The sequence below is a fragment of the Salmo salar genome, chromosome 23 (assembly GCF_965601325.2).
Source record: "Salmo salar chromosome 23, fSalSal1, whole genome shotgun sequence".
In the NCBI taxonomy this organism is placed as follows: Eukaryota; Metazoa; Chordata; class Actinopteri; order Salmoniformes; family Salmonidae; genus Salmo; species Salmo salar.
Window position 1 is genome coordinate 42,428,150 of NC_138313.1, and position 24,815 is coordinate 42,452,964.

A 24,815-nucleotide genomic window follows, 5' to 3' on the forward strand; every position below is an offset into this window, starting at 1 on the left:
AAAAGACCCGGACCTGGGCCCCTTTGAGATACGTCTTTGTCTCACAAACACAGCTCTATCTCAGCCCCCGTTAATCACACAGACTAACTCTTGGTACCACTGGATGCGGAAGACAAAGACAGATCTGATGGTACAACCCATACGTCTATAGCTAAAACAGACAATGTTGAAAAGGGGGTAGAATTCCACAAAAATAACTTGCTTTGAAATATGGATGGATGTCCACCAACATTAGGTCATATTTTACCTGTTGGCAACCAGCATCGCTGACCATCTTTCTCATTTGTGGAACCTAGCAATTCTCCATAATTAACATAATTTGATTGCAACAACTGTTGATGCTGAGAATGCAACACAAACCGCTGGTGCAAATGCTCTTTTCAAGATGCTCCACCTTGATCACAACTACTTCTACACCAAGACTATACTTTCAGGGATCATTTCTATAGTTCGTTACTTGAGAAATGTGTGTCTAAAGTGGTAGGTCTCGCTATCCATGATGACGATTCAAGATATTCCCGTTCAGAGCATGAATCTGGTGGCTAGATATGACTTTGCTCATGTTTCTTCCACCTTTGATGATCTTTCCTTATTCTTCAATGAACATGGATGAAGGGAATATGTTCTGAGTGGATGTTAACCATGTACAATAAAACTTACTGAAATGTCTCCCAAATCCTCATCGTTAATAAAATAAATCCTATTGAATCAGTCCTGATACCCCAGCAAAAATCTTTTCAGTTTTCTGACTTTCATTTATCTCCATGTCCAGCCCTTATATTTAGCTTCACAATGAGGTGTTTTACCATTTTCCTTTCAGGACAACCTTTGACCTTCCTTTGATCTTCTACATAGAATAACCCCATAACTTCTAACAACTCTTGTGTAGCTTGGGAGCGTCATAGAGCTAATCATGTCACATGTGCATGTTCGTTAGAGTCTCAGCTTTTCATAGATAGCTTTTAGGGTTTGTAATTCAAACCATTCTGACTCTACAGATGTTTTTGTAAAAAAAGACCCGGACCTGGGCCCCTTTGAGATACGTCTTTGTCTCACAAACACAGCTCTATCTCAGCCACCGTTAATCACACAGACTAACTCTTGGTACCACTGGATGCGGAAGACAAAGACAGATCTGATGGTACAACCCATACGTCTATAGCTAAAACTGACAATGTTGAAAAGGGGGTAGAATTCCACAAAAATAACTTGCTTTGAAATATGGATGGATGTCCACCAACATTAGGTCATATTTTACCTGTTGGCAACCAGCATCGCTGACCATCTTTCTCATTTGTGGAACCTAGCAATTCTCCATAATTAACATAATTTGATTGCAACAACTGTTGATGCTGAGAATGCAACACAAACCGCTGGTGCAAATGCTCTTTTCAAGATGCTCCACCTTGATCACAACTACTTATACACCAAGACTATACTTTCAGGAATCATTTCTATAGTTCGTTACTTGAGAAATGTGTGTCTAAAGTGGTAGGTCTCGCTATCCATGATGACGATTCAAGATATTCCCGTTCAGAGCATGAATCTGGTGGCTAGATATGACTTTGCTCATGGTTCTTCCACCTTTGATGATCTTTCCTTGTTCTTCAATGAACATGGATGAAGGGAATATGTTCTGAGTGGATGTTAACCATGTACAATAAAACTTACTGAAATGTCTCCCAAATCCTCATCGTTAATAAAATAAATCCTATTGAATCAGTCCTGATACCTCAGCAAAAATCTTTTCAGTTTTCTGACTTTCATTTATCTCCATGTCCAGCCCTTATATTTAGCTTCACAATGAGTGTTTTACCATTTTCCTTTCAGGACAACCTTTGACCTTCCTTTGATCTTCTACATAGAATAACCCCATAACTTCTAACAACTCTTGTGTAGCTTGGGAGCGTCATAGAGCTAATCATGTCACATGTGCATGTTCGTTAGAGTCTCAGCTTTTCATAGATAGCTTTTAGGGGTTTGTAATTCAAACCATTCTGACTCTACAGATGTTTTTGTAAAAAAAAGACCCGGACCTGGGCCCCTTTGAGATACGTCTTTGTCTCACAAACACAGCTCTATCTCAGCCCCCGTTAATCACACAGACTAACTCTTGGTACCACTGGATGCGGAAGACAAAGACAGATATGATGGTACAACCCATACGTCTATAGCTAAAACTGACAATGTTGAAAAGGGGGTAGAATTCCACAAAAATAACTTGCTTTGAAATATGGATGGATGTCCACCAACATTAGGTCATATTTTACCTGTTGGCAACCAGCATCGCTGACCATCTTTCTCATTTGTGGAACCTAGCAATTCTCCATAATTAACATAATTTGATTGCAACAACTGTTGATGCTGAGAATGCAACACAAACCGCTGGTGCAAATGCTCTTTTCAAGATGCTCCACCTAGATCACAACTACTTATACACCAAGACTATACTTTCAGGGATCATTTCTATAGTTCGTTACTTGAGAAATGTGTGTCTAAAGTGGTAGGTCTTGCTATCCATGATGACGATTCAAGATATTCCCGTTCAGAGCATAAATCTGGTGGCTAGATATGACTTTGCTCATGTTTCTTCCACCTTTGATGATCTTTCCTTGTTCTTCAATGAACATGGAAGAAGGGAATATGTTCTGAGTGGATGTTCACCCTGTACAATGAAACTTACTGAAATGTCTCCCAAATCCTCATCGTTAATAAAAGAAATCCTATTGAATCAGTCCTGATACCCCAGCAAAAATCTTTTCAGTTTTCTGATTTTCATTTATCTCCATGTCCAGGCGTTATATTTAGCTTCACAATGAGGTGTTTTACCATTTTCCTTTCAGCACAACCTTTGACCTTCCTTTGATCTTCTACATAGAATAACCCCATAACTTCTAACAACTCTTGTGTAGCTTGGGAGCGTCATAGAGCTAATCATGTCACATGTGCATGTTCGTTAGAGTCTCAGCTTTTCATAGATAGCTTTTAGGGGTTTGTAATTCAAACCATTCTGACTCTACAGATGTTTTTGTAAAAAAAGACCCGGACCTGGGCCCCTTTGAGATACGTCTTTGTCTCACAAACACAGCTCTATCTCAGCCCCCGTTAATCACACAGACTAACTCTTGGTACCACTGGATGCGGAAGACAAAGACAGATCTGATGGTACAACCCATACGTCTATAGCTAAAACAGACAATGTTGAAAAGGGGGTAGAATTCCACAAAAATAACTTGCTTTGAAATATGGATGGATGTCCACCAACATTAGGTCATATTTTACCTGTTGGCAACCAGCATCGCTGACCATCTTTCTCATTTGTGGAACCTAGCAATTCTCCATAATTAACATAATTTGATTGCAACAACTGTTGATGCTGAGAATGCAACACAAACCGCTGGTGCAAATGCTCTTTTCAAGATGCTCCACCTAGATCACAACTACTTATACACCAAGACTATACTTTCAGGGATCATTTCTATAGTTCGTTACTTGAGAAATGTGTGTCTAAAGTGATAGGTCTCGCTATCCATGATGACGATACAAGATATTCCCGTTCAGAGCATGAATCTGGTGGCTAGATATGACTTTGCTCATTTTTCTTCCACCTTTGATGATCTTTCCTTGTTCTTCAATGAACATGGATGAAGGGAATATGTTCTGAGTGGATGTTCACCCTGTACAATAAAGCTTACTGAAATGTCTCCCAAATCCTCATCGTTAATAAAAGAAATCCTATTGAATCAGTCCTGATACCCCAGCAAAAATCTTTTCAGTTTTCTGATTTTCATTTATCTCCATGTCCAGGCGTTATATTTAGCTTCACAATGAGGTGTTTTACCATTTTCCTTTCAGCACAACCTTTGACCTTCCTTTGATCTTCTACATAGAATAACCCCATAACTTCTAACAACTCTTGTGTAGCTTGGGAGAGTCATAGAGCTAATCATGTCACATGTGCATGTTCGTTAGAGTCTCAGCTTTTCATAGATAGCTTTTAGGGGTTTGTAATTCAAACCATTCTGACTCTACAGATGTTTTTGTAAAAAAAGACCCGGACCTGGGCCCCTTTGAGATACGTCTTTGTCTCACAAACACAGCTCTATCTCAGCCCCCGTTAATCACACAGACTAACTCTTGGTACCACTGGATGCGGAAGACAAAGACAGATCTGATGGTACAACCCATACGTCTATAGCTAAAACAGACAATGTTGAAAAGGGGGTAGAATTCCACAAAAATAACTTGCTTTGAAATATGGATGGATGTCCACCAACATTAGGTCATATTTTACCTGTTGGCAACCAGCATCGCTGACCATCTTTCTCATTTGTGGAACCTAGCAATTCTCCATAATTAACATAATTTGATTGCAACAACTGTTGATGCTGAGAATGCAACACAAACCGCTGGTGCAAATTCTCTTTTCAAGATGCTCCACCTTGATCACAACTACTTATACACCAAGACTATACTTTCAGGGATCATTTCTATAGTTCGTTACTTGAGAAATGTGTGTCTAAAGTGGTAGGTCTCGCTATCCATGATGACGATTCAAGATATTCCCGTTCAGAGCATAAATCTGGTGGCTAGGAATGACTTTGCTCATGTTTCTTCCACCTTTGATGATCTTTCCTTGTTCTTCAATCAACATGGATGAAGGGAATATGTTCTGAGTGGATGTTAACCATGTACAATAAAACTTACTGAAATGTCTCCCAAATCCTCATCGTTAATAAAATAAACCCTATTGAATCAGTCCTGATACCCCAGCAAAAATCTTTTCAGTTTTCTGACTTTCATTTATCTCCATGTCCAGCCCTTATATTTAGCTTCACAATGAGGTGTTTTACCATTTTCCTTTCAGGACAACCTTTGACCTTCCTTTGATCTTCTACATAGAATAACCCCATAACTTCTAACAACTCTTGTGTAGCTTGGGAGAGTCATAGAGCTAATCATGTCACATGTGCATGTTCGTTAGAGTCTCAGCTTTTCATAGATAGCTTTTAGGGGTTTGTAATTCAAACCATTCTGACTCTACAGATGTTTTTGTAAAAAAAAGACCCGGACCTGGGCCCCTTTGAGATATGTCTTTGTCTCACAAACACAGCTCTATCTCAGCCCCCGTTAATCACACAGACTAACTCTTGGTACCACTGGATGCGGAAGACAAAGACAGATCTGATGGTACAACCCATACGTCTATAGCTAAAACTGACAATGTTGAAAAGGGGGTAGAATTCCACAAAAATAACTTGCTTTGAAATATGGATGGATGTCCACCAACATTAGGTCATATTTTACCTGTTGGCAACCAGCATCGCTGACCATCTTTCTCATTTGTGGAACCTAGCAATTATTATTAATTATTAACCTTTATTTAACCAGGAAAGGCTCATTGAGATTTAAAATCTCTTTTTCAAGAGCGTCCTGGCCAAGATAGGCAGCGCCAATTCTCCATAATTAACATAATTTGATTGCAACAACTGTTGATGCTGAGAATGCAACACAAACCGCTGGTGCAAATGCTCTTTTCAAGATGCTCCACCTTGATCACAACTACTTATACACCAAGACTATACTTTCAGGGATCATTTCTATAGTTCGTTACTTGAGAAATGTGTGTCTAAAGTGGTAGGTCTTGCTATCCATGATGACGATTCAAGATATTCCCGTTCAGAGCATAAATCTGGTGGCTAGGTATGACTTTGCTCATGTTTCTTCCACCTTTGATGATCTTTCCTTGTTCTTCAATCAACATGGATGAAGGGAATATGTTCTGAGTGGATGTTAACCATGTACAATAAAACTTACTGAAATGTCTCCCAAATCCTCATCGTTAATAAAATAAACCCTATTGAATCAGTCCTGATACCCCAGCAAAAATCTTTTCAGTTTTCTGACTTTCATTTATCTCCATGTCCAGCCCTTATATTTAGCTTCACAATGAGGTGTTTTACCATTTTCCTTTCAGGACAACCTTTGACCTTCCTTTGATCTTCTACATAGAATAACCCCATAACTTCTAACAACTCTTGTGTAGCTTGGGAGAGTCATAGAGCTAATCATGTCACATGTGCATGTTCGTTAGAGTCTCAGCTTTTCATAGATAGCTTTTAGGGGTTTGTAATTCAAACCATTCTGACTCTACAGATGTTTTTGTAAAAAAAAGACCCGGACCTGGGCCCCTTTGAGATATGTCTTTGTCTCACAAACACAGCTCTATCTCAGCCCCCGTTAATCACACAGACTAACTCTTGGTGCCACTGGATGCGGAAGACAAAGACAGATCTGATGGTACAACCCATACGTCTATAGCTAAAACTGACAATGTTGAAAAGGGGGTAGAATTCCACAAAAATAACTTGCTTTGAAATATGGATGGATGTCCACCAACATTAGGTCATATTTTACCTGTTGGCAACCAGCATCGCTGACCATCTTTCTCATTTGTGGAACCTAGCAATTCTCCAAAATTAAAATAATTTGATTGCAACAACTGTTGATGCTGAGAATGCAACACAAACCGCTGGTGCAAATGCTCTTTTCAAGATGCTCCACCTTGATCACAACTACTTATACACCAAGACTATACTTTCAGGGATCATTTCTATAGTTCGTTACTTGAGAAATGTGTTTCTAAAGTGGTAGGTCTTGCTATCCATGATGACGATTCAAAATATTCCCGTTCAGAGCGTAAATCTGTTGTCTAGGTATGACTTTGCTCATGTTTCTTCCACCTTTGATGATCTTTCCTTGTTCTTCAATCAACATGGATGAAGGGAATATGTTCTGAGTGGATGTTAACCATGTACAATAAAACTTACTGAAATTTCTCCCAAATCCTCATCGTTAATAAAATAAGTCCTATTGAATCAGTCCTGATACCCCAGCAAAAATCTTTTCAGTTTTCTGACTTTCATTTATCTCCATGTCCAGCCCTTATATTTAGCTTCACAATGAGGTGTTTTACCATTTTCCTTTCAGGACAACCTTTGACCTTCCTTTGATCTTCTACATAGAATAACCCCATAACTTCTAACAACTCTTGTGTAGCTTGGGAGAGTCATAGAGCTAATCATGTCACATGTGCATGTTCGTTAGAGTCTCAGCTTTTCATAGATAGCTTTTAGGGGTTTGTAATTCAAACCATTCTGACTCTACAGATGTTTTTGTAAAAAAAAAGACCCGGACCTGGGCCCCTTTGAGATATGTCTTTGTCTCACAAACACAGCTCTATCTCAGCCCCCGTTAATCACACAGACTAACTCTTGGTACCACTGGATGCGGAAGACAAAGACAGATCTGATGGTACAACCCATACGTCTATAGCTAAAACTGACAATGTTGAAAAGGGGGTAGAATTCCACAAAAATAACTTGCTTTGAAATATGGATGGATGTCCACCAACATTAGGTCATATTTTACCTGTTGGCAACCAGCATCGCTGACCATCTTTCTCATTTGTGGAACCTAGCAATTATTATTAATTATTAACCTTTATTTAACCAGGAAAGGCTCATTGAGATTTAAAATCTCTTTTTCAAGAGCGTCCTGGCCAAGATAGGCAGCGCCAATTCTCCATAATTAACATAATTTGATTGCAACAACTGTTGATGCTGAGAATGCAACACAAACCGCTGGTGCAAATGCTCTTTTCAAGATGCTCCACCTTGATCACAACTACTTATACACCAAGACTATACTTTCAGGGATCATTTCTATAGTTCGTTACTTGAGAAATGTGTGTCTAAAGTGGTAGGTCTCGCTATCCATGATGACGATTCAAGATATTCCCGTTCAGAGCATGAATCTGGTGGCTAGATATGACTTTGCTCATGTTTCTTCCACCTTTGATGATCTTTCCTTGTTCGTCAATGAACATGGACGAAGGGAATATGTTCTGAGTGGATGTTAACCATGTACAATAAAACTTACTGAAATGTCTCCCAAATCCTTATCGTTAGTAAAATAAATTCTTTTGAATCAGTCCTGATACCCCAGGAAAAATCTTTTCAGTTTTCTGACTTTCATTTATCTCCATGTCCAGCCCTTATATTTAGCTTCACAATGAGGTGTTTTACCATTTTCCTTTCAGGACAACCTTTGACCTTCCTTTGATCTTCTACATAGAATAACCCCATAACTTCTAACAACTCTTGTGTAGCTTGGGAGCGTCATAGAGCTAATCATGTCACATGTGCATGTTCGTTAGAGTCTCAGCTTTTCATAGATAGCTTTTAGGGGTTTGTAATTCAAACCATTCTGACTCTACAGATGTTTTTGTAAAAAAAAGACCCGGACCTGGGCCCCTTTGAGATATGTCTTTGTCTCACAAACACAGCTCTATCTCAGCCCCCGTTAATCACACAGACTAACTCTTGGTACCACTGGATGCGGAAGACAAAGACAGATCTGATGGTACAACCCATACGTCTATAGCTAAAACTGACAATGTTGAAAAGGGGGTAGAATTCCACAAAAATAACTTGCTTTGAAATATGGATGGATGTCCACCAACATTAGGTCATATTTTACCTGTTGGCAACCAGCATCGCTGACCATCTTTCTCATTTGTGGAACCTAGCAATTCTCCAAAATTAACAGAATTTGATTGCAACAACTGTTGATGCTGAGAATGCAACACAAACCGCTGGTGCAAATGCTCTTTTCAAGATGCTCCACCTTGATCACAACTACTTATACACCAAGACTATACTTTCAGGGATCATTTCTATAGTTCGTTACTTGAGAAATGTGTGTCTAAAGTGATAGGTCTCGCTATCCATGATGACGATACAAGATATTCCCGTTCAGAGCATGAATCTGGTGGCTAGATATGACTTTGCTCATGTTTCTTCCACCTTTGATGATCTTTCCTTGTTCTTCAATGAACATGGATGAAGGGAATATGTTCTGAGTGGATGTTCACCCTGTACAATAAAGCTTACTGAAATGTCTCCCAAATCCTCATCGTTAATAAAAGAAATCCTATTGAATCAGTCCTGATACCCCAGCAAAAATCTTTTCAGTTTTCTGATTTTCATTTATCTCCATGTCCAGGCCTTATATTTAGCTTCACAATCAGGTGTTTTACCATTTTCCTTTCAGGACAACCTTTGACCTTCCTTTGATCTTCTACATAGAATAACCCCATAACTTCTAACAACTCTTGTGTAGCTTGGGAGAGTCATAGAGCTAATCATGTCACATGTGCATGTTCGTTAGAGTCTCAGCTTTTCATAGATAGCTTTTAGGGGTTTGTAATTCAAACCATTCTGACTCTACAGATGTTTTTGTAAAAAAAAGACACGGACCTGGGCCCCTTTGAGATATGTCTTTGTCTCACAAACACAGCTCTATCTCAGCCCCCATTAATCACACAGACTAACTCTTGGTACCACTGGATGCGGAAGACAAAGACAGATCTGATGGTACAACCCATACGTCTATAGCTAAAACTGACAATGTTGAAAAGGGGGTAGAATTCCACAAAAATATCTTGCTTTGAAATATGGATGGATGTCCACCAACATTAGGTCATATTTTACCTGTTGGCAACCAGCATCGCTGACCATCTTTCTCATTTGTGGAACCTAGCAATTCTCCATACTTAACATAATTTGATTGCAACAACTGTTGATGCTGAGAATGCAACACAAACCGCTGGTGCAAATGCTCTTTTCAAGATGCTCCACCTTGATCACAACTACTTATACACCAAGACTATACTTTCAGGGATCATTTCTATAGTTCGTTACTTGAGAAATGTGTGTCTAAAGTGATAGGTCTCGCTATCCATGATGACGATACAAGATATTCCCGTTCAGAGCATGAATCTGGTGGCTAGATATGACTTTGCTCATGTTTCTTCCACCTTTGATGATCTTTCCTTGTTCTTCAATGAACATGGATGAAGGGAATATGTTCTGAGTGGATGTTCACCCTGTACAATAAAGCTTACTGAAATGTCTCCCAAATCCTCATCGTTAATAAAAGAAATCCTATTGAATCAGTCCTGATACCCCAGCAAAAATCTTTTCAGTTTTCTGATTTTCATTTATTTCCATGTCCAGCCCTTATATTTAGCTTCACAATGAGCTGTTTTACCATTTTCCTTTCAGGACAACCTTTGACCTTCCTTTGATCTTCTACATAGAATAACCCCATAACTTCTAACAACTCTTGTGTAGCTTGGGAGAGTCATAGAGCTAATCATGTCACATGTGCATGTTCGTTAGAGTCTCAGCTTTTCATAGATAGCTTTTAGGGGTTTGTTATTCAAACCATTCTGACTCTACAGATGTTTTTGTAAAAAAAGACCCGGACCTGGGCCCCTTTGAGATACGTCTTTGTCTCACAAACACAGCTCTATCTCAGCCCCCGTTAATCACACAGACTAACTCTTGGTACCACTGGATGCGGAAGACAAAGACAGATCTGATGGTACAACCCATACGTCTATAGCTAAAACAGACAATGTTGAAAAGGGGGTAGAATTCCACAAAAATAACTTGCTTTGAAATATGGATGGATGTCCACCAACATTAGGTCATATTTTACCTGTTGGCAACCAGCATCGCTGACCATCTTTCTCATTTGTGTAACCTAGCAATTCTCCATAATTAACATAATTTGATTGCAACAACTGTTGATGCTGAGAATGCAACACAAACCGCTGGTGCAAATGCTCTTTTCAAGATGCTCCACCTTGATCACAACTACTTATACACCAAGACTATACTTTCAGGGATCATTTCTATAGTTCGTTACTTGAGAAATGTGTGTCTAAAGTGGTAGGTCTCGCTATCCATGATGACGATTCAAGATATTCCCGTTCAGAGCATGAATCTGGTGGCTAGATATGACTTTGCTCATGTTTCTTCCACCTTTGATGATCTTTCCTTGTTCTTCAATGAACATGGATGAAGGGAATATGTTCTGAGTGGATGTTAACCATGTACAATAAAACTTACTGAAATGTCTCCCAAATCCTCATCGTTAATAAAATAAATCCTATTGAATCAGTCCTGATACCCCAGCAAAAATCTTTTCAGTTTTCTGACTTTCATTTATCTCCATGTCCAGCCCTTATATTTAGCTTCACAATGAGGTGTTTTACCATTTTCCTTTCAGGACAACCTTTGACCTTCCTTTGATCTTCTACATAGAATAACCCCATAACTTCTAACAACTCTTGTGTAGCTTGGGAGCGTCATAGAGCTAATCATGTCACATGTGCATGTTCGTTAGAGTCTCAGCTTTTCATAGATAGCTTTTAGGGGTTTGTAATTCAAACCATTCTGACTCTACAGATGTTTTTGTAAAAAAAGACCCGGACCTGGGCCTCTTTGAGATACGTCTTTGTCTCACAAACACAGCTCTATCTCAGCCCCCGTTAATCACACAGACTAACTCTTGGTACCACTGGATGCGGAAGACAAAGACAGATCTGATGGTACAACCCATACGTCTATAGCTAAAACAGACAATGTTGAAAAGGGGGTAGAATTCCACAAAAATAACTTGCTTTGAAATATGGATGGATGTCCACCAACATTAGGTCATATTTTACCTGTTGGCAACCAGCATCGCTGACCATCTTTCTCATTTGTGGAACCTAGCAATTCTCCATAATTAACATCATTTGATTGCAACAACTGTTGATGCTGAGAATGCAACACAAACCGCTGGTGCAAATGCTCTTTTCAAGATGCTCCACCTTGATCACAACTACTTATACACCAAGACTATACTTTCAGGGATCATTTCTATAGTTCGTTACTTGAGAAATGTGTGTCTAAAGTGGTAGGTCTCGCTATCCATGATGACGATTCAAGATATTCCCGTTCAGAGCATGAATCTGGTGGCTAGATATGACTTTGCTCATGTTTCTTCCACCTTTGATGATCTTTCCTTGTTCTTCAATGAACATGGATGAAGGGAATACGTTCTGAGTGGATGTTAACCATGTACAATAAAACTTACTGAAATGTCTCCCAAATCCTCATCGTTAATAAAATAAATCCTATTGAATCAGTCCTGATACCCCAGCAAAAATCTTTTCAGTTTTCTGACTTTCATTTATCTCCATGTCCAGCCCTTATATTTAGCTTCACATTGAGGTGTTTTACCATTTTCCTTTCAGGACAACCTTTGACCTTCCTTTGATCTTCTACATAGAATAACCCCATAACTTCTAACAACTCTTGTGTAGCTTGGGAGCGTCATAGAGCTAATCATGTCACATGTGCATGTTCGTTAGAGTCTCAGCTTTTCATAGATAGCTTTTAGGGGTTTGTAATTCAAACCATTCTGACTCTACAGATGTTTTTGTAAAAAAAGACCCGGACCTGGGCCTCTTTGAGATACGTCTTTGTCTCACAAACACAGCTCTATCTCAGCCCCCGTTAATCACACAGACTAACTCTTGGTACCACTGGATGCGGAAGACAAAGACAGATCTGATGGTACAACCCATACGTCTATAGCTAAAACAGACAATGTTGAAAAGGGGGTAGAATTCCACAAAAATAACTTGCTTTGAAATATGGATGGATGTCCACCAACATTAGCTCATATTTTACCTGTTGGCAACTAGCATCGCTGACCATCTTTCTCATTTGTGGAACCTAGTAATTCTCCATAATTAACATAATTTGATTGCAACAACTGTTGATGCTGAGAATGCAACACAAACCGCTGGTGCAAATGCTCTTTTCAAGATGCTCCACCTTGATCACAACTACTTATACACCAGGACTATACTTTCAGGGATCATTTCTATAGTTCGTTACTTGAGAAATGTGTGTCTAAAGTGGTAGGTCTCGCTATCCATGATGACGATTCAAGATATTCCCGTTCAGAGCATGAATCTGGTGGCTAGATATGACTTTGCTCATGTTTCTTCCACCTTTGATGATCTTTCCTTGTTCGTCAATGAACATGGATGAAGGGAATATGTTCTGAGTGGATGTTAACCATGTACAATAAAACTTACTGAAATGTCTCCCAAATCCTTATCGTTAGTAAAATAAATCCTATTGAATCAGTCCTGATACCCCAGCAAAAATCTTTTCAGTTTTCTGACTTTCATTTATCTCCATGTCCAGCCCTTATATTTAGCTTCACAATGAGGTGTTTTACCATTTTCCTTTCAGGACAACCTTTGACCTTCCTTTGATCTTCTACATAGAATAACCCCATAACTTCTAACAACTCTTGTGTAGCTTGGGAGCGTCATAGAGCTAATCATGTCACATGTGCATGTTCGTTAGAGTCTCAGCTTTTCATAGATAGCTTTTAGGGGTTTGTAATTCAAACCATTCTGACTCTACAGATGTTTTTGTAAAAAAAGACCCAGACCTGGGCCCCTTTGAGATACATCTTTCTCTCACAAACACAGCTCTATCTCAGCCCCCGTTAATCACACAGACTAACTCTTGGTACCACTGGATGCGGAAGACAAAGACAGATCTGATGGTACAACCCATACGTCTATAGCTAAAACAGACAATGTTGAAAAGGGGGTAGAATTCCACAAAAATAACTTGCTTTGAAATATGGATGGATGTCCACCAACATTAGCTCATATTTTACCTGTTGGCAACTAGCATCGCTGACCATCTTTCTCATTTGTGGAACCTAGTAATTCTCCATAATTAACATAATTTGATTGCAACAACTGTTGATGCTGAGAATGCAACACAAACCGCTGGTGCAAATGCTCTTTTCAAGATGCTCCACCTTGATCACAACTACTTATACACCAAGACTATACTTTCAGGGATCATTTCTATAGTTCGTTACTTGAGAAATGTGTGTCTAAAGTGGTAGGTCTTGCTATCCATGATGACGATTCAAGATATTCCCGTTCAGAGCATAAATCTGGTGGCTAGGTATGACTTTGCTCATGTTTCTTCCACCTTTGATGATCTTTCCTTGTTCTTCAATGAGCATGGATGAAGGGAATATGTTCTGAGTGGATGTTAACCATGTACAATAAAACTTACTGAAATGTCTCCCAAATCCTCATCGTTAATAAAAGAAATCCTATTGAATCAGTCCTGATACCCCAGCAAAAATCTTTTCAGTTTTCTGATTTTCATTTATCTCCATGTCCAGGCCTTATATTTAGCTTCACAATGAGGTGTTTTACCATTTTCCTTTCAGGACAACCTTTGACCTTCCTTTGATATTCTACATAGAATAACCCCATAACTTCTAACAACTCTTGTGTAGCTTGGGAGAGTCATAGACCTAATCATGTCACATGTGCATGTTCGTTAGAGTCTCAGCTTTTCATAGATAGCTTTTAGGGGTTTGTAATTCAAACCATTCTGACTCTACAGATGTTTTTGTAAAAAAAAGACCCGGACCTGGGCCCCTTTGAGATATGTCTTTGTCTCACAAACACAGCTCTATCTCAGCCCCCGTTAATCACACAGACTAACTCTTGGTACCACTGGATGCGGAAGACAAAGACAGATCTGATGGTACAACCCATACGTCTATAGCTAAAACAGACAATGTTGAAAAGGGGGTAGAATTCAACAAAAATAACTTGCTTTGAAATATGGATGGATGTCCACCAACATTAGGTCATATTTTACCTGTTGGCAACCAGCATCGCTGACCATCTTTCTCATTTGTGTAACCTAGCAATTCTCCATAATTAACATCATTTGATTGCAACAACTGTTGATGCTGAGAATGCAACACAAACCGCTGGTGCAAATGCTCTTTTCAAGATGCTCCACCTTGATCACAACTACTTATACACCAGGACTATACTTTCAGGGATCATTTCTATAGTTCGTTACTTGAGAAATGTGTGTCTAAAGTGGTAGGTCTCGCTATCCATGATGACGATTCAAGATATTCCCGTTCAGAGCATGAATCTGGTGGCTAGATATGACTTTGCTCATGTTTCTTCCACCTTTGATGATCTTTCCTTGTTCGTCAATGAACATGGATGAAGGGAATATGTTCTGAGTGGATGTTAACCATGTACAATAAAACTTACTGAAATGTCTCCCAAATCCTTATCGTTAGTAAAATAAATCCTATTGAATCAGTCCTGATACCCCAGCAAAAATCTTTTCAGTTTTCTGACTTTCATTTATCTCCATGTCCAGCCCTTATATTTAGCTTCACAATGAGGTGTTTTACCATTTTCCTTTCAGGACAACCTTTGACCTTCCTTTGATCTTCTACATAGAATAACCCCATAACTTCTAACAACTCTTGTGTAGCTTGGGAGCGTCATAGAGCTAATCATGTCACATGTGCATGTTCGTTAGAGTCTCAGCTTTTCATAGATAGCTTTTAGGGGTTTGTAATTCAAACCATTCTGACTCTACAGATGTTTTTGTAAAAAAAGACCCAGACCTGGGCCCCTTTGAGATACATCTTTCTCTCACAAACACAGCTCTATCTCAGCCCCCGTTAATCACACAGACTAACTCTTGGTACCACTGGATGCGGAAGACAAAGACAGATCTGATGGTACAACCCATACGTCTATAGCTAAAACAGACAATGTTGAAAAGGGGGTAGAATTCCACAAAAATAACTTGCTTTGAAATATGGATGGATGTCCACCAACATTAGCTCACATTTTACCTGTTGGCAACCAGCATCGCTGACCATCTTTCTCATTTGTGGAACCTAGCAATTCTCCATAATTAACATCATTTGATTGCAACAACTGTTGATGCTGAGAATGCAACACAAACCGCTGGTGCAAATGCTCTTTTCAAGATGCTCCACCTTGATCACAACTACTTATACACCAAGACTATACTTTCAGCGATCATTTCTATAGTTCGTTACTTGAGAAATGTGTGTCTAAAGTGGTAGGTCTCGCTATCCATGATGACGATTCAAGATATTCCCGTTCAGAGCATGAATCTGGTGGCTAGATATGACTTTGCTCATGGTTCTTCCACCTTTGATGATCTTTCCTTGTTCTTCAATGACCATGGATGAAGGGAATATGTTCTGAGTGGATGTTAACCCTGTACAATAAAACTTACTGAAATGTCTCCAGAATCCTCATCGTTAATAAAATAAATCCTATTGAATCAGTCCTGATACCTCAGCAAAAATCTTTTCAGTTTTCTGACTTTCATTTATCTCCATGTCCAGCCCTTATATTTAGCTTCACAATGAGGTGTTTTACCATTTTCCTTTCAGGACAACCTTTGACCTTCCTTTGATCTTCTACATAGAATAACCCCATAACTTCTAACAACTCTTGTGTAGCTTGGGAGAGTCATAGAGCTAATCATGTCACATGTGCATGTTCGTTAGAGTCTCAGCTTTTCATAGATAGCTTTTGGGGGTTTGTAATTCAAACCATTCTGACTCTACAGATGTTTTTGTAAAAAAAAGACCCGGACCTGGGCCCCTTTGAGATATGTCTTTGTCTCACAAACACAGCTCTATCTCAGCCCCCATTAATCACACAGACTAACTCTTGGTACCACTGGATGCGGAAGACAAAGACAGATCTGATGGTACAACCCATACGTCTATAGCTAAAACTGACAATGTTGAAAAGGGGGTAGAATTCCACAAAAATAACTTGCTTTGAAATATGGATGGATGTCCACCAACATTAGGTCATATTTTACCTGTTGGCAACCAGCATCGCTGACCATCTTTCTCATTTGTGGAACCTAGCAATTCTCCATAATTAACATAATTTGATTGCAACAACTGTTGATGCTGAGAATGCAACACAAACCGCTGGTGCAAATGCTCTTTTCAAGATGCTCCACCTTGATCACAACTACTTATACACCAAGACTATACTTTCAGGGATCATTTCTATAGTTCGTTACTTGAGAAATGTGTGTCTAAAGTGGTAGGTCTCTCTATCCATGATGACGATTCAAGATTTTCCCGTTCAGAGCATGAATCTGGTGGCTAGATATGACTTTGCTCATGTTTCTTCCACCTTTGATGATCTTTCCTTGTTCGTCAATGAACATGGATGAAGGGAATATGTTCTGAGTGGATGTTAACCATGTACAATAAAACTTACTGAAATGTCTCCCAAATCCTTATCGTTAGTAAAATAAATCCTATTGAATCAGTCCTGATACCCCAGCAAAAATCTTTTCAGTTTTCTGATTTTCATTTATCTCCATGTCCAGGCCTTATATTTAGCTTCACAATCAGGTGTTTTACCATTTTCCTTTCAGGACAACCTTTGACCTTCCTTTGATCTTCTACATAGAATAACCCCATAACTTCTAACAACTCTTGTGTAGCTTGGGAGAGTCATAGAGCTAATCATGTCACATGTGCATGTTCGTTAGAGTCTCAGCTTTTCATAGATAGCTTTTAGGGGTTTGTAATTCAAACCATTCTGACTCTACAGATGTTTTTGTAAACAAAAGACCCGGACCTGGGCCCCTTTGAGATACATCTTTCTCTCACAAACACAGCTCTATCTCAGCCCCCGTTAATCACACAGACTAACTCTTGGTACCACTGGATGCGGAAGACAAAGACAGATCTGATGGTACAACCCATACGTCTATAGCTAAAACAGACAATGTTGAAAAGGGGGTAGAATTCCACAAAAATAACTTGCTTTGAAATATGGATGGATGTCCACCAACATTAGCTCACATTTTACCTGTTGGCAACCAGCATCGCTGACCATCTTTCTCATTTGTGGAACCTAGCAATTCTCCATAATTAACATCATTTGATTGCAACAACTGTTGATGCTGAGAATGCAACACAAACCGCTGGTGCAAATGCTCTTTTCAAGATGCTCCACCTTGATCACAACTACTAATACACCAAGACTATACTTTCAGCGATCATTTCTATAGTTCGTTACTTGAGAAATGTGTGTCTAAAGTGGTAGGTCTCGCTATCCATGATGACGATTCAAGATATTCCCGTTCAGAGCATGAATCTGGTGGCTAGATATGACTTTGCTCATGGTTCTTCCACCTTTGATGATCTTTCCTTGTTCTTCAATGAACATGGATGAAGGGAATATGTTCTGAGTGGATGTTAACCCTGTACAATAAAACTTACTGAAATGTCTCCAGAATCCTCATCGTTAATAAAATAAATCCTATTGAATCAGTCCTGATACCTCAGCAAAAATCTTTTCAGTTTTCTGACTTTCATTTATCTCCATGTCCAGCCCTTATATTTAGCTTCACAATGAGGTGTTTTACCATTTTCCTTTCAGGACAACCTTTGACCTTCCTTTGATCTTCTACATAGAATAACCCCATAACTTCTAACAACTCTTGTGTAGCTTGGGAGAGTCATAGAGCTAATCATGTCACATGTGCATGTTCGTTAGAGTCTCAGCTTTTCATAGATAGCTTTTGGGGGTTTGTAATTCAAACCATTCTGACTCTACAGATGTTTTTGTAAAAAAAAGACCCGGACCTGGGCCCCTTTGAGATATGTCTTTGTCTCACAAACACAGCTCTATCTCAGCCCCCATTAATCGCACAGACTAACTCTTGGTACCACTGGATGCGGAAGACAAAGACAGATCTGATGGTACAACCCATACGTCTATAGCTAAAACTGACAATGTTGAAAAGGGGGTAGAATTCCACAAAAATAACTTGCTTTGAAATATGGATGGATGTCCACCAACATTAGGTCATATTTTACCTGTTGGCAACCAGCATCGCTGACCATCTTTCTCATTTGTGGAACCTAGCAATTCTCCATACTTAACATAATTTGATTGCAACAACTGTTGATGCTGAGAATGCAACACAAACCGCTGGTGCAAATGCTCTTTTCAAGATGCTCCACCTTGATCACAACTACTTATACACCAAGACTATACTTTCAGGGATCATTTCTATAGTTCGTTACTTGAGAAATGTGTGCCTAAAGTGATAGGTCTCGCTATCCATGATGACGATACAAGATATTCCCGTTCAGAGCATGAATCTGGTGGCTAGATATGACTTTGCTCATGTTTCTTCCACCTTTGATGATCTTTCCTTGTTCTTCAATGAACATGGATGAAGGGAATATGTTCTGAGTGGATGTTCACCCTGTACAATAAAGCTTACTGAAATGTCTCCCAAATCCTCATCGTTAATAAAAGAAATCCTATTGAATCAGTCCTGATACCCCAGCAAAAATCTTTTCAGTTTACTGATTTTCATTTATCTCCATGTCCAGGCCTTATATTTAGCTTCACAATCAGGTGTTTTACCATTTTCCTTTCAGGACAACCTTTGACCTTCCTTTGATCTTCTACATAGAATAACCCCATAACTTCTAACAACTCTTGTGTAGCTTGGGAGAGTCATAGACCTAATCATGTCACATGTGCATGTTCGTTAGAGTCTCAGCTTTTCATAGATAGCTTTTAGGGGTTTGTTATTCAAACCATTCTGACTCTACAGATGTTTTTGTAAACAAAAGACCCGGACCTGGGCCCCTTTGAGATACATCTTTCTCTCACAAACACAGCTCTATCTCAGCCCCCGTTAATCACACAGACTAACTCTTGGTACCACTGGATGCGGAAGACAAAGACAGATCTGATGGTACAACCCATACGTCTATAGCTAAAACAGACAATGTTGAAAAGGGGGTAGAATTCCACAAAAATAACTTGCTTTGAAATATGGATGGATGTCCACCAACATTAGCTCACATTTTACCTGTTGGCAACCAGCATCGCTGACCATCTTTCTCATTTGTGGAACCTAGCAATTCTCCATAATTAACATCATTTGATTGCAACAACTGTTGATGCTGAGAATGCAACACAAACCGCTGGTGCAAATGCTCTTTTCAAGATGCTCCACCTTGATCACAACTACTAATACACCAAGACTATACTTTCAGCGATCATTTCTATAGTTCGTTACTTGAGAAATGTGTGTCTAAAGTGGTAGGTCTCGCTATCCATGATGACGATTCAAGATATTCCCGTTCAGAGCATGAATCTGGTGGCTAGATATGACTTTGCTCATGGTTCTTCCACCTTTGATGATCTTTCCTTGTTCTTCAATGAACATGGATGAAGGGAATATGTTCTGAGTGGATGTTAACCCTGTACAATAAAACTTACTGAAATGTCTCCAGAATCCTCATCGTTAATAAAATAAATCCTATTGAATCAGTCCTGATACCTCAGCAAAAATCTTTTCAGTTTTCTGACTTTCATTTATCTCCATGTCCAGCCCTTATATTTAGCTTCACAATGAGGTGTTTTACCATTTTCCTTTCAGGACAACCTTTGACCTTCCTTTGATCTTCTACATAGAATAACCCCATAACTTCTAACAACTCTTGTGTAGCTTGGGAGAGTCATAGAGCTAATCATGTCACATGTGCATGTTCGTTAGAGTCTCAGCTTTTCATAGATAGCTTTTGGGGGTTTGTAATTCAAACCATTCTGACTCTACAGATGTTTTTGTAAAAAAAAGACCCGGACCTGGGCCCCTTTGAGATATGTCTTTGTCTCACAAACACAGCTCTATCTCAGCCCCCATTAATCGCACAGACTAACTCTTGGTACCACTGGATGCGGAAGACAAAGACAGATCTGATGGTACAACCCATACGTCTATAGCTAAAACTGACAATGTTGAAAAGGGGGTAGAATTCCACAAAAATAACTTGCTTTGAAATATGGATGGATGTCCACCAACATTAGGTCATATTTTACCTGTTGGCAACCAGCATCGCTGACCATCTTTCTCATTTGTGGAACCTAGCAATTCTCCATACTTAACATAATTTGATTGCAACAACTGTTGATGCTGAGAATGCAACACAAACCGCTGGTGCAAATGCTCTTTTCAAGATGCTCCACCTTGATCACAACTACTTATACACCAAGACTATACTTTCAGGGATCATTTCTATAGTTCGTTACTTGAGAAATGTGTGCCTAAAGTGATAGGTCTCGCTATCCATGATGACGATACAAGATATTCCCGTTCAGAGCATGAATCTGGTGGCTAGATATGACTTTGCTCATGTTTCTTCCACCTTTGATGATCTTTCCTTGTTCTTCAATGAACATGGATGAAGGGAATATGTTCTGAGTGGATGTTCACCCTGTACAATAAAGCTTACTGAAATGTCTCCCAAATCCTCATCGTTAATAAAAGAAATCCTATTGAATCAGTCCTGATACCCCAGCAAAAATCTTTTCAGTTTACTGATTTTCATTTATCTCCATGTCCAGGCCTTATATTTAGCTTCACAATCAGGTGTTTTACCATTTTCCTTTCAGGACAACCTTTGACCTTCCTTTGATCTTCTACATAGAATAACCCCATAACTTCTAACAACTCTTGTGTAGCTTGGGAGAGTCATAGACCTAATCATGTCACATGTGCATGTTCGTTAGAGTCTCAGCTTTTCATAGATAGCTTTTAGGGGTTTGTTATTCAAACCATTCTGACTCTACAGATGTTTTTGTAAAAAAAGACCCGGACCTGGGCCCCTTTGAGATACGTCTTTGTCTCACAAACACAGCTCTATCTCAGCCCCCGTTAATCACACAGACTAACTCTTGGTACCACTGGATGCGGAAGACAAAGACAGATCTGATGGTACAACCCATACGTCTATAGCTAAAACAGACAATGTTGAAAAGGGGGTAGAATTCCACAAAAATAACTTGCTTTGAAATATGGATGGATGTCCACCAACATTAGGTCATATTTTACCTGTTGGCAACCAGCATCGCTGACCATCTTTCTCATTTGTGGAACCTAGCAATTCTCCATAATTAACATCATTTGATTGCAACAACTGTTGATGCTGAGAATGCAACACAAACCGCTGGTGCAAATGCTCTTTTCAAGATGCTCCACCTTGATCACAACTACTTATACACCAAGACTATACTTTCAGGGATCATTTCTATAGTTCGTTACTTGAGAAATGTGTGTCTAAAGTGGTAGGTCTCGCTATCCATGATGACGATTCAAGATATTCCCGTTCAGAGCATGAATCTGGTGGCTAGATATGACTTTGCTCATGTTTCTTCCACCTTTGATGATCTTTCCTTGTTCTTCAATGAACATGGATGAAGGGAATACGTTCTGAGTGGATGTTAACCATGTACAATAAAACTTACTGAAATGTCTCCCAAATCCTCATCGTTAATAAAATAAATCCTATTGAATCAGTCCTGATACCCCAGCAAAAATCTTTTCAGTTTTCTGACTTTCATTTATCTCCATGTCCAGCCCTTATATTTAGCTTCACAATGAGGTGTTTTACCATTTTCCTTTCAGGACAACCTTTGACCTTCCTTTGATCTTCTACATAGAATAACCCCATAACTTCTAACAACTCTTGTGTAGCTTGGGAGCGTCATAGAGCTAATCATGTCACATGTGCATGTTCGTTAGAGTCTCAGCTTTTCATAGATAGCTTTTAGGGGTTTGTAATTCAAACCATTCTGACTCTACAGATGTTTTTGTAAAAAAAGACCCGGACCTGGGCCTCTTTGAGATACGTCTTTGTCTCACAAACACAGCTCTATCTCAGCCCCCGTTAATCACACAGACTAACTCTTGGTACCACTGGATGCGGAAGACAAAGACAGATCTGATGGTACAACCCATACGTCTATAGCTAAAACAGACAATGTTGAAAAGGGGGTAGAATTCCACAAAAATAACTTGCTTTGAAATATGGATGGATGTCCACCAACATTAGCTCATATTTTACCTGTTGGCAACTAGCATCGCTGACCATCTTTCTCATTTGTGGAACCTAGTAATTCTCCATAATTAACATAATTTGATTGCAACAACTGTTGATGCTGAGAATGCAACACAAACCGCTGGTGCAAATGCTCTTTTCAAGATGCTCCACCTTGATCACAACTACTTATACACCAAGACTATGCTTTCAGGGATCATTTCTATAGTTCGTTACTTGAGAAATGTGTGTCTAAAGTGGTAGGTCTTGCTATCCATGATGACGATTCAAGATATTCCCGTTCAGAGCATAAATCTGGTGGCTAGGTATGACTTTGCTCATGTTTCTTCCACCTTTGATGATCTTTCCTTGTTCTTCAATGAGCATGGATGAAGGGAATATGTTCTGAGTGGATGTTAACCATGTACAATAAAACTTACTGAAATGTCTCCCAAATCCTCATCGTTAATAAAATAAATCCTATTGAATCAGTCCTGATACCCCAGCAAAAATCTTTTCAGTTTTCTGATTTTCATTTATCTCCATGTCCAGGCCTTATATTTAGCTTCACAATGAGGTGTTTTACCATTTTCCTTTCAGGACAACCTTTGACCTTCCTTTGATATTCTACATAGAATAACCCCATAACTTCTAACAACTCTTGTGTAGCTTGGGAGAGTCATAGACCTAATCATGTCACATGTGCATGTTCGTTAGAGTCTCAGCTTTTCATAGATAGCTTTTAGGGGTTTGTAATTCAAACCATTCTGACTCTACAGATGTTTTTGTAAAAAAAAGACCCGGACCTGGGCCCCTTTGAGATATGTCTTTGTCTCACAAACACAGCTCTATCTCAGCCCCCGTTAATCACACAGACTAACTCTTGGTACCACTGGATGCGGAAGACAAAGACAGATCTGATGGTACAACCCATACGTCTATAGCTAAAACAGACAATGTTGAAAAGGGGGTAGAATTCCACAAAAATAACTTGCTTTGAAATATGGATGGATGTCCACCAACATTAGGTCATATTTTACCTGTTGGCAACCAGCATCGCTGACCATCTTTCTCATTTGTGGAACCTAGCAATTCTCCATAATTAACATAATTTGATTGCAACAACTGTTGATGCTGAGAATGCAACACAAACCGCTGGTGCAAATGCTCTTTTCAAGATGCTCCACCTTGATCACAACTACTTATACACCAAGACTATACTTTCAGGGATCATTTCTATAGTTCGTTACTTGAGAAATGTGTGTCTAAAGTGGTAGGTCTCTCTATCCATGATGACGATTCAAGATTTTCCCGTTCAGAGCATGAATCTGGTGGCTAGATATGACTTTGCTCATGTTTCTTCCACCTTTGATGATCTTTCCTTGTTCGTCAATGAACATGGATGAAGGGAATATGTTCTGAGTGGATGTTAACCATGTACAATAAAACTTACTGAAATGTCTCCCAAATCCTCATCGTTAATAAAATAAATCCTATTGAATCAGTCCTGATACCCCAGCAAAAATCTTTTCAGTTTTCTGACTTTCATTTATCTCCATGTCCAGCCCTTATATTTAGCTTCACAATAAGGTGTTTTACCATTTTCCTTTCAGGACAACCTTTGACCTTCCTTTGATCTTCTACATAGAATAACCCCATAACTTCTAACAACTCTTGTGTAGCTTGGGAGAGTCATAGAGCTAATCATGTCACATGTGCATGTTCGTTAGAGTCTCAGCTTTTCATAGATAGCTTTTAGGGGTTTGTAATTCAAACCATTCTGACTCTACAGATGTTTTTGTAAAAAAAGACCCAGACCTGGGCCCCTTTGAGATACATCTTTCTCTCACAAACACAGCTCTATCTCAGCCCCCGTTAATCACACAGACTAACTCTTGGTACCACTGGATGCGGAAGACAAAGACAGATCTGATGGTACAACCCATACGTCTATAGCTAAAACAGACAATGTTGAAAAGGGGGTAGAATTCCACAAAAATAACTTGCTTTGAAATATGGATGGATGTCCACCAACATTAGCTCACATTTTACCTGTTGGCAACCAGCATCGCTGACCATCTTTCTCATTTGTGGAACCTAGCAATTCTCCATAATTAACATCATTT

The 24,815-nt window shown here is 39.2% G+C and overlaps 24 non-coding genes across 24 annotated transcripts; all 24 read left to right on the top strand.

The window, feature by feature from the left end:
• Positions 1 to 418: 418 nt before the first annotated feature.
• Positions 419 to 634, top strand: LOC123729943 (small nucleolar RNA U3). The gene has a single exon (XR_006761642.2). It is a non-coding gene; the product is annotated as a small nucleolar RNA U3 (small nucleolar RNA).
• A 795-nt stretch (positions 635 to 1,429) lies between these two features.
• On the top strand, positions 1,430 to 1,645 carry LOC123729924 (small nucleolar RNA U3). The gene has a single exon (XR_006761623.2). It is a non-coding gene; the product is annotated as a small nucleolar RNA U3 (small nucleolar RNA).
• A 796-nt stretch (positions 1,646 to 2,441) lies between these two features.
• Positions 2,442 to 2,657, top strand: LOC123729894 (small nucleolar RNA U3). Its single transcript, XR_006761593.2, has one exon. It is a non-coding gene; the product is annotated as a small nucleolar RNA U3 (small nucleolar RNA).
• A 796-nt stretch (positions 2,658 to 3,453) lies between these two features.
• On the top strand, positions 3,454 to 3,669 carry LOC123729942 (small nucleolar RNA U3). Its single transcript, XR_006761641.2, has one exon. It is a non-coding gene; the product is annotated as a small nucleolar RNA U3 (small nucleolar RNA).
• A 796-nt stretch (positions 3,670 to 4,465) lies between these two features.
• Positions 4,466 to 4,681, top strand: LOC123730009 (small nucleolar RNA U3). The gene has a single exon (XR_006761702.2). It is a non-coding gene; the product is annotated as a small nucleolar RNA U3 (small nucleolar RNA).
• Positions 4,682 to 5,575: 894 nt separating this feature from the next.
• Positions 5,576 to 5,791, top strand: LOC123729910 (small nucleolar RNA U3). The gene has a single exon (XR_006761609.2). It is a non-coding gene; the product is annotated as a small nucleolar RNA U3 (small nucleolar RNA).
• A 797-nt stretch (positions 5,792 to 6,588) lies between these two features.
• LOC123729902 (small nucleolar RNA U3) lies at positions 6,589 to 6,804 on the top strand. Its single transcript, XR_006761601.2, has one exon. It is a non-coding gene; the product is annotated as a small nucleolar RNA U3 (small nucleolar RNA).
• An 895-nt stretch (positions 6,805 to 7,699) lies between these two features.
• Positions 7,700 to 7,915, top strand: LOC123729994 (small nucleolar RNA U3). Its single transcript, XR_006761687.2, has one exon. It is a non-coding gene; the product is annotated as a small nucleolar RNA U3 (small nucleolar RNA).
• Positions 7,916 to 8,712: 797 nt separating this feature from the next.
• LOC145863098 (small nucleolar RNA U3) lies at positions 8,713 to 8,928 on the top strand. The gene has a single exon (XR_014382424.1). It is a non-coding gene; the product is annotated as a small nucleolar RNA U3 (small nucleolar RNA).
• A 797-nt stretch (positions 8,929 to 9,725) lies between these two features.
• Positions 9,726 to 9,941, top strand: LOC145863107 (small nucleolar RNA U3). Its single transcript, XR_014382433.1, has one exon. It is a non-coding gene; the product is annotated as a small nucleolar RNA U3 (small nucleolar RNA).
• Positions 9,942 to 10,737: 796 nt separating this feature from the next.
• LOC123730010 (small nucleolar RNA U3) lies at positions 10,738 to 10,953 on the top strand. Its single transcript, XR_006761703.2, has one exon. It is a non-coding gene; the product is annotated as a small nucleolar RNA U3 (small nucleolar RNA).
• A 796-nt stretch (positions 10,954 to 11,749) lies between these two features.
• LOC123729895 (small nucleolar RNA U3) lies at positions 11,750 to 11,965 on the top strand. Its single transcript, XR_006761594.2, has one exon. It is a non-coding gene; the product is annotated as a small nucleolar RNA U3 (small nucleolar RNA).
• Positions 11,966 to 12,761: 796 nt separating this feature from the next.
• LOC123729887 (small nucleolar RNA U3) lies at positions 12,762 to 12,977 on the top strand. Its single transcript, XR_006761586.2, has one exon. It is a non-coding gene; the product is annotated as a small nucleolar RNA U3 (small nucleolar RNA).
• A 796-nt stretch (positions 12,978 to 13,773) lies between these two features.
• On the top strand, positions 13,774 to 13,989 carry LOC145863096 (small nucleolar RNA U3). Its single transcript, XR_014382422.1, has one exon. It is a non-coding gene; the product is annotated as a small nucleolar RNA U3 (small nucleolar RNA).
• A 797-nt stretch (positions 13,990 to 14,786) lies between these two features.
• LOC145863080 (small nucleolar RNA U3) lies at positions 14,787 to 15,002 on the top strand. Its single transcript, XR_014382408.1, has one exon. It is a non-coding gene; the product is annotated as a small nucleolar RNA U3 (small nucleolar RNA).
• Positions 15,003 to 15,798: 796 nt separating this feature from the next.
• LOC145863109 (small nucleolar RNA U3) lies at positions 15,799 to 16,014 on the top strand. The gene has a single exon (XR_014382435.1). It is a non-coding gene; the product is annotated as a small nucleolar RNA U3 (small nucleolar RNA).
• Positions 16,015 to 16,811: 797 nt separating this feature from the next.
• LOC123730017 (small nucleolar RNA U3) lies at positions 16,812 to 17,027 on the top strand. Its single transcript, XR_006761710.2, has one exon. It is a non-coding gene; the product is annotated as a small nucleolar RNA U3 (small nucleolar RNA).
• Positions 17,028 to 17,824: 797 nt separating this feature from the next.
• LOC145863090 (small nucleolar RNA U3) lies at positions 17,825 to 18,040 on the top strand. The gene has a single exon (XR_014382416.1). It is a non-coding gene; the product is annotated as a small nucleolar RNA U3 (small nucleolar RNA).
• Positions 18,041 to 18,837: 797 nt separating this feature from the next.
• Positions 18,838 to 19,053, top strand: LOC145863139 (small nucleolar RNA U3). The gene has a single exon (XR_014382461.1). It is a non-coding gene; the product is annotated as a small nucleolar RNA U3 (small nucleolar RNA).
• A 797-nt stretch (positions 19,054 to 19,850) lies between these two features.
• On the top strand, positions 19,851 to 20,066 carry LOC145863091 (small nucleolar RNA U3). The gene has a single exon (XR_014382417.1). It is a non-coding gene; the product is annotated as a small nucleolar RNA U3 (small nucleolar RNA).
• A 797-nt stretch (positions 20,067 to 20,863) lies between these two features.
• On the top strand, positions 20,864 to 21,079 carry LOC145863140 (small nucleolar RNA U3). Its single transcript, XR_014382462.1, has one exon. It is a non-coding gene; the product is annotated as a small nucleolar RNA U3 (small nucleolar RNA).
• Positions 21,080 to 21,875: 796 nt separating this feature from the next.
• Positions 21,876 to 22,091, top strand: LOC123730002 (small nucleolar RNA U3). The gene has a single exon (XR_006761695.2). It is a non-coding gene; the product is annotated as a small nucleolar RNA U3 (small nucleolar RNA).
• A 796-nt stretch (positions 22,092 to 22,887) lies between these two features.
• LOC145863115 (small nucleolar RNA U3) lies at positions 22,888 to 23,103 on the top strand. The gene has a single exon (XR_014382440.1). It is a non-coding gene; the product is annotated as a small nucleolar RNA U3 (small nucleolar RNA).
• Positions 23,104 to 23,900: 797 nt separating this feature from the next.
• LOC123730016 (small nucleolar RNA U3) lies at positions 23,901 to 24,116 on the top strand. Its single transcript, XR_006761709.2, has one exon. It is a non-coding gene; the product is annotated as a small nucleolar RNA U3 (small nucleolar RNA).
• Positions 24,117 to 24,815: the final 699 nt, after the last annotated feature.